This window comes from Ostrinia furnacalis, unplaced genomic scaffold, assembly GCF_004193835.3.
Source record: "Ostrinia furnacalis isolate ACB-3 unplaced genomic scaffold, ASM419383v2 OfSCF7585, whole genome shotgun sequence".
Taxonomy (NCBI): Eukaryota; Metazoa; Arthropoda; class Insecta; order Lepidoptera; family Crambidae; genus Ostrinia; species Ostrinia furnacalis.
Window position 1 is genome coordinate 43,967 of NW_021137824.1, and position 6,191 is coordinate 50,157.

Here is a 6,191-nt window from a genome sequence, read left to right on the forward strand (position 1 = left end):
ATTGCTTTGTGTAGTTTACTGTCATTGGCTTTTGTGAGAAAGTATTTACGGAGATTATCTATTTGGGTGTAGTGTAGGTTTTTTATGTCTATGAATCCGCGGCCTCCTAGTTTCCTTTTTAGGGTGAATCTTTGAACTGCTGAGTGGATATGGTGAATGTTGTGTTTATTGCTGGCTGTTCTGGTTGCGGTATTAAGAGCTTCTAATTCAGTGTCTGACCATTTAACGACTCCAAAGGAGTACGTCAAAATGGGTATTGCATAGGTGTTAACAGCTTTTATTTTGTTTCTTGCAGAGAGTTGAGTTTTGAGTATTTTATTGAGCCTCTGTTTGTATTTAGTTTTAAGTGTAGTTTTAATATCTGTATGATTTATTGATGTCGACTGTTGGTACCCTAGATATTTGTATGTCTCTTTCGGATCCATGCTGTCTATTGAGCCCCCTTGTAATTCTAACTCAAATGATTCTGTTTCTTTATGTTGGCCTTTTATGATGCTGTTAATTTTACACTTGTTGGTACCGAAAGTCATCTTAATGTCTGTGCTAAATTTTTCAGTCAGTTGGAGTAGGTGGTTGAGTTGTTGTCTATTGGCTGCGTAGAGTTTAATGTCATCCATATATAGCAAGTGTGTGAGTTTGATATCATTGTCTTTGTCTATTGTGTATCCGAAATCAGTTTTGTTGAGGATCCTGGAAAGAGGATTTATGGCTAAGCAGAACCACAAAGGGCTGAGAGAATCACCTTGGAAAATTCCGCGCATAATTTTTATGGGTGTTGTAGAGAGTGTGGTGTTACTAGTTCGTATATTAAGTTTAGTGGACCAGGTACTCATTGCGTATTTTAAAAACTGTATGAGTGTATTGTCAACCTTGTAAATTTGAAGGACATGTAAAAGCCATGTATGGGGAACACTATCAAAAGCTTTTTGGTAGTCAATATATGAGTAGAATAGGTTTCTGTGTTTTTGTTTGACTTGGTTGTGTATTTCAGTGTCAATGACTAATTGTTCTTTACATCCCCTAGATCCCTTACTGCAACCTTTCTGTTCTTCGGATATAATTTTGTTTAGGTTAATGTGTGAATTCAGTTTGTGTGAGATGATGGATGTGAGAAGTTTGTAAATAGTGGGGAGGCATGTAATCGGTCTGTATTTTGTAGGGTTGGTTGTGTCGTTGTCTTTAGGTTTCAAATATGTAATACCTTGTGTTAAAAAGGTGGGCAAATCTTGTGGGTTATGGACGATATGGTTGAGTGTTTTTGCGATATGTTCATGTGTTGCAGTAAAATATTTAATCCAGTAGTTTTGTATTTTGTCTGGTCCTGGAGCTTTCCAGTTTAGAGTTTTATTTATCGCTTGTGTTATTATTATTATTATTTATATGTTTGCGATTTTTTCATCTCAGCTATAGAGCTGGTATAATATAAGATCAGCTACGGGCATGGCCAAGTACCTGATCTATAATCGATTCTATAAAAATATTTGGATTACGTTGCCATAGCAGGCTCATCTTGAAGGAATCGCCGTACTATTCGGCACGTGTTTAATATAGCTGCTTTTTGCATTGTTATGTAACTGTTTTCCGGAAGGTCAATGAGTTTTAGGCTATGGTGTAAGTGTTTAGGTATGATACCTGTACTAGAAAGAACCAGGGGCACAATGTAGACTTTTTGTAAATTCCATATTCGGAGTACTTCTTCTTTCAATTCGGTGTATTTATGCACTTTTTCTGATATTGTGTTTTTGATGTTGTGTGTATTAGGAACTGCTACGTCTATTATATATGCACATTTATTGACTTTATCAACAAGAGTAATATCCGGTCTATTGCAGTGGATTGTTTTATCCGTTAAAATTGCTCTGTCAAAATACATTTTACAGCTGCTACTCTCTAGTACAGATTTTGGTTCGTATTGGTAATATGGTTTGGGGTTTGGAGGGATCAGTTTGTGTTTTATGGCCAACTTTTGATGAATGTAATTCGTTATTTGATTGTGACGGTGAGTATAGTCGTTTTGTGTGAGTAGTGGGCAAGCATTAATAATATGTTGAATAGTCTCTGGATATCTGTGGCATTTTCTACAGCGGTCGTCTTGTGTATTTGGGTCTTTTATAATATACTTCCTGTAGTTTTTCGTATTAATTACTTGATCTTGTATACCAATTAAAAATCCTTCTGTTTCCGGAAACAAATAACCTATTTTTAGCCATTTATTGGAAGAGTCGGTGTCTATGTGGGTTTGTTCTAAATCGGAAATGTGTCTACCGTGTAGTTGTTTTTTACGCCAGTTTTCCATCTTTTTTGTCTCTGCCTCTAATGGTGTGCGAAAAACTATTTCAGAATTATGGAGGTTAAGTGGTGTAAGGTTTTCATCAGAATCTATTACTGCTTTGTGTATCGGACTATTAGTTTTGGTGTAAAAGAAATCTCGTAGACTTTTTACCTGTGTTTCCCAGAGTACATTTATATCTACTAATCCTCGTCCCCCTTTATTTCGTTTAACGGATAGTCGCTCTATTGCTGATTTCGGATGTAAGTATTTGTTTATTATTATTATTATTATTATTTATTATTATTTATGACGATATGTGATAAATAAGTTTCAATAAATAAATAAGACGTGTCTAAAAAGCGCCATCTATCGTCAAACTACTGTTTTTGACGTACGTAAATATTCATGCGGGGGAAGCCGTGAAACGCCATCTATCAACATGATATCTAACGGAGGTAAAACGAGGTCCACGCGTACGAAGTCGCGGGCGGCAGCTAGTCTTTAATAACTCAAGTTATAGTGACGGTTGCTTACAACCCTGTCGAGTTAACTGCGCACCTGGCAGTCGTGACGTCACATCGAGACTCTGGGATGGGGGCGAACGCGGGTAGGTGTGAGGGTAAATGGGAGGCAGAGTCGCATTCTAGCGAGGTGCGCAGTTACGAGTAGCTCCATTGAGTTGTAGAAACAACTGACAAACAACGATAATGGCCCAGTTCGTTCGATCGTTTCAGCCAAATGACGTCCACAGCTGGACAAAGGCCTCCCCCAAGGCTTTCCACAATGAACGATCCTGCGCTGCCCGCATCCGCATCCGAAATGAGGAGATCCGCAGGAGAACACAAGTAACCGATATAGCTCGCAGAATTGCTAAAATCAAATAGCAGTGAAGTAGGCATAGGCAGAAAGGTTCTCGAGTGGCGACCACGGGTTGGAAGACGTAGCGTAGGCAGGCCTCCAACTAGGTAGACCGATGGGCTAGTAAAGGTCGCGGGAATGGGCCAGTGTCGGCATTGAATTGGCTAATTCTAACTTCAAAGAATGCCAGTTCAACCCCGATTGACCGCGTCCACTCCTAATCTGTGAACTCAATAAAAATATATTGGAGTAGTTAAAAGGTATTTATGATTACTGGCAACAGCTCTTTGTGTCTCTGATGTGTCACCTACTTACATACTTGCGGATCAAACCCAGTACCTAAGATCTGAGAGAGTCTAAATATTTTTAACCGACTTCAACAAAAGGAGGAGGTTCCAATTAGGTTGGTTTTTTTTTTATGATACATCATACCGTCAAAACTCATAATTGGTCAAAACCACTTTTGACTGATTTTTGCAGTCAAAAGTGGTTTTGACCAAGCGCGTTAGTCAATATCACTTTTGAGTGCAAAAAATCAGTCAGTAAATCGTTTAGCCTGATTTAAAATTTTACTAATCAGTCAAAATTCATACAAAGTGTAATGATAGTGAAAATTACTTGGAAATCATAAAATTGTGTTATAAAACCATTTTAAAGTGTAACATTTTTGTTATTTGTACATAAAAAATGATTTACGCCTACCTAAGTGTAGTACCTACCTAAGTACCTACTACTTTTAATTTGTTCGGTCGGATGAATAAAATTTTTGCACTCATAGGTGGTTTTGACTAATGCGCTTGGTCAAAACCACTTTTGATTGCAAAAATCAGTCCAAAGTGGTTTTGACTGATGCCCTTGGTCAATGTCACTTTTGACTGATTTTTCCAGTCAAAAGTGGTTTATGAGACCGATTATGAGTTTTGACTGTAACATGTTTAACACCGATTACGCCGAGATTTCTGAGCCGATTTATTAACTACCAGTCCGTAAATCACTGCACTCGCGTTTAAGTAGACGAATACCCGCCAAAATATAACTGATACAGTCGTTATAATACTGACTTTAATTGGCAAAATTATAAGTCAAAGTAATTGAAAAGTTACTTCTTAATTAACTGTTCACTAGGCCGATTGAAGATCTATCACTATTCGTATGTTTGTAAACCAACAATAAATATATTCTTAAACTTCATATTTGACGGACGTATTGGCGTTCGTTAGATATTTCATTATAATAGTGTAAGTAACAAATCACCAGCTCATTATTAAATTATGCATGACGATATTCCTTGGCATATAAGCCGCTTTTCTCATACATGCTACTTTAGCGGAATATTCTACTTTGCACTCGTGAATAACACCACCGCGTTAAAAAAATATATGAACATTTTTCGCTAGAGGCGCTGTATAATCCGTCATAGGTTTAATGAAATTTTTTTACGTGCTCACTAGTGACGACGTTTCATGTAAACTCACACTAAGCCCTTTGAAGAATCCACATGGTCTGACGGTACCCCATTAATAGAAGATACCTTAATGTAAAAGGCAAACAAAAATTAAAATGTGAGTATTAATTAGATTTAAATCATTTCATATAGGTATGAGCTAAAAGTATATTCTTGAGGGCACCAATTATGATTTCTCCCATGACGAAGTCGCTATCCTCAGGTCTTTTCTTGTCACGAAAGGTCAGATCTGTGAACTACACAATCATATTTTTAGTTGGTAGTCGGTCCCCTGACTATATGATCTGAGCTCGTGACACAAGCATATTTAGCTTATTACGAGAACGAGGGACTAACGGGACTATTTGTAATTTGTGTAATAACAAATATTAACTACTAATAATGTTTAAAACAACTAAAGTACTTTTCCTGCGAAAGAGGTTATTTCAATAAAGTGGAGTAATCCACTTAAATATTCATTTGCCTTTTATCTACAAACAAGACAAGGCCCATAAAACAGAACACCTTCAATTAGCCGTACTTTACCATTTTTTGTCGACACCGATCGTCGTAGATATTGTTCTTGGTGCATTAATAAAGAAATTAAAACATGACTTCATGATTGAACAGCAACGCTGTTCAAATATAAGATTGCATGTTATCCAAAACCCAGAGAGAACAAACAGTTCATGGTTCAAGTTTTAACCACCTCTGTGGTCTAGTGGTATGACCACCTGCTTCAGACCCCGAGGTTCATTTCCCAGTTGGTTGGTGGTAGGGCTCATTCTAAACCACCTGGCTAGCTTATATAATGGTGGTGCGTCTTACCTAAACCTGTGGCCAAAACCATAATGTTAACAGCATTGTTATGTTCCGGCAGTTAGGTAATAATATTTCATATTGCCTCTAACTGCTGATAGTTCCTCTGTAGTTGAGGTTTCAGGGTGAAGGGTGCTTGCTTCCTTCGGCCTGATCATCACTTTTCCATCAGGTGAGATGCAGGCCAAGAGATTCTTCGTTGTGCATAAAAAAAGTGAAATTCAAACAGGATTTCTGAAATTGCTGCTAGAAAATTCATGTACTATTTTATGGTTTGTCTGTCTATAAACGTTTCTTACTAATAAAACACAGGAAGTCATAGAAGGAATTATTGTAAAGAAAACGTACTGAAGTCGTGTTATTAACAATGATTATATAAAAGGCTATAATTACCGCTATAGCAGATAATAATATTTAAAATTGGGCTTCAAGATTGTTGAGATATTATTACCTATTACAATGTGGTGGGGATGTCCACCAAAAATATTTTCATTTTCAATGTTGCCAAGACGAAGCAAGTTATCAGATACTATGTATGTAGAGCTCAGCTTCTTACTGTACTCTTTAGTCAAACATGGCCGTTTGTATTTGAAGAATCTACAAAAATACGAATAGTTTTTAAGCAAGCGCCTGGACGCGGGCATCGTAGGACCTGACTGACATAGTAATCTATCAACGCTCAGCCCAAACCACTGGATGGATCGGGCTGAAATTTGGCATGCAGGTAGATGTTATGACGTAGGCATCCGCTAAGAAGACCGGTCGACGAGGAAATCCTTGAAGGAAACTTTTATACAG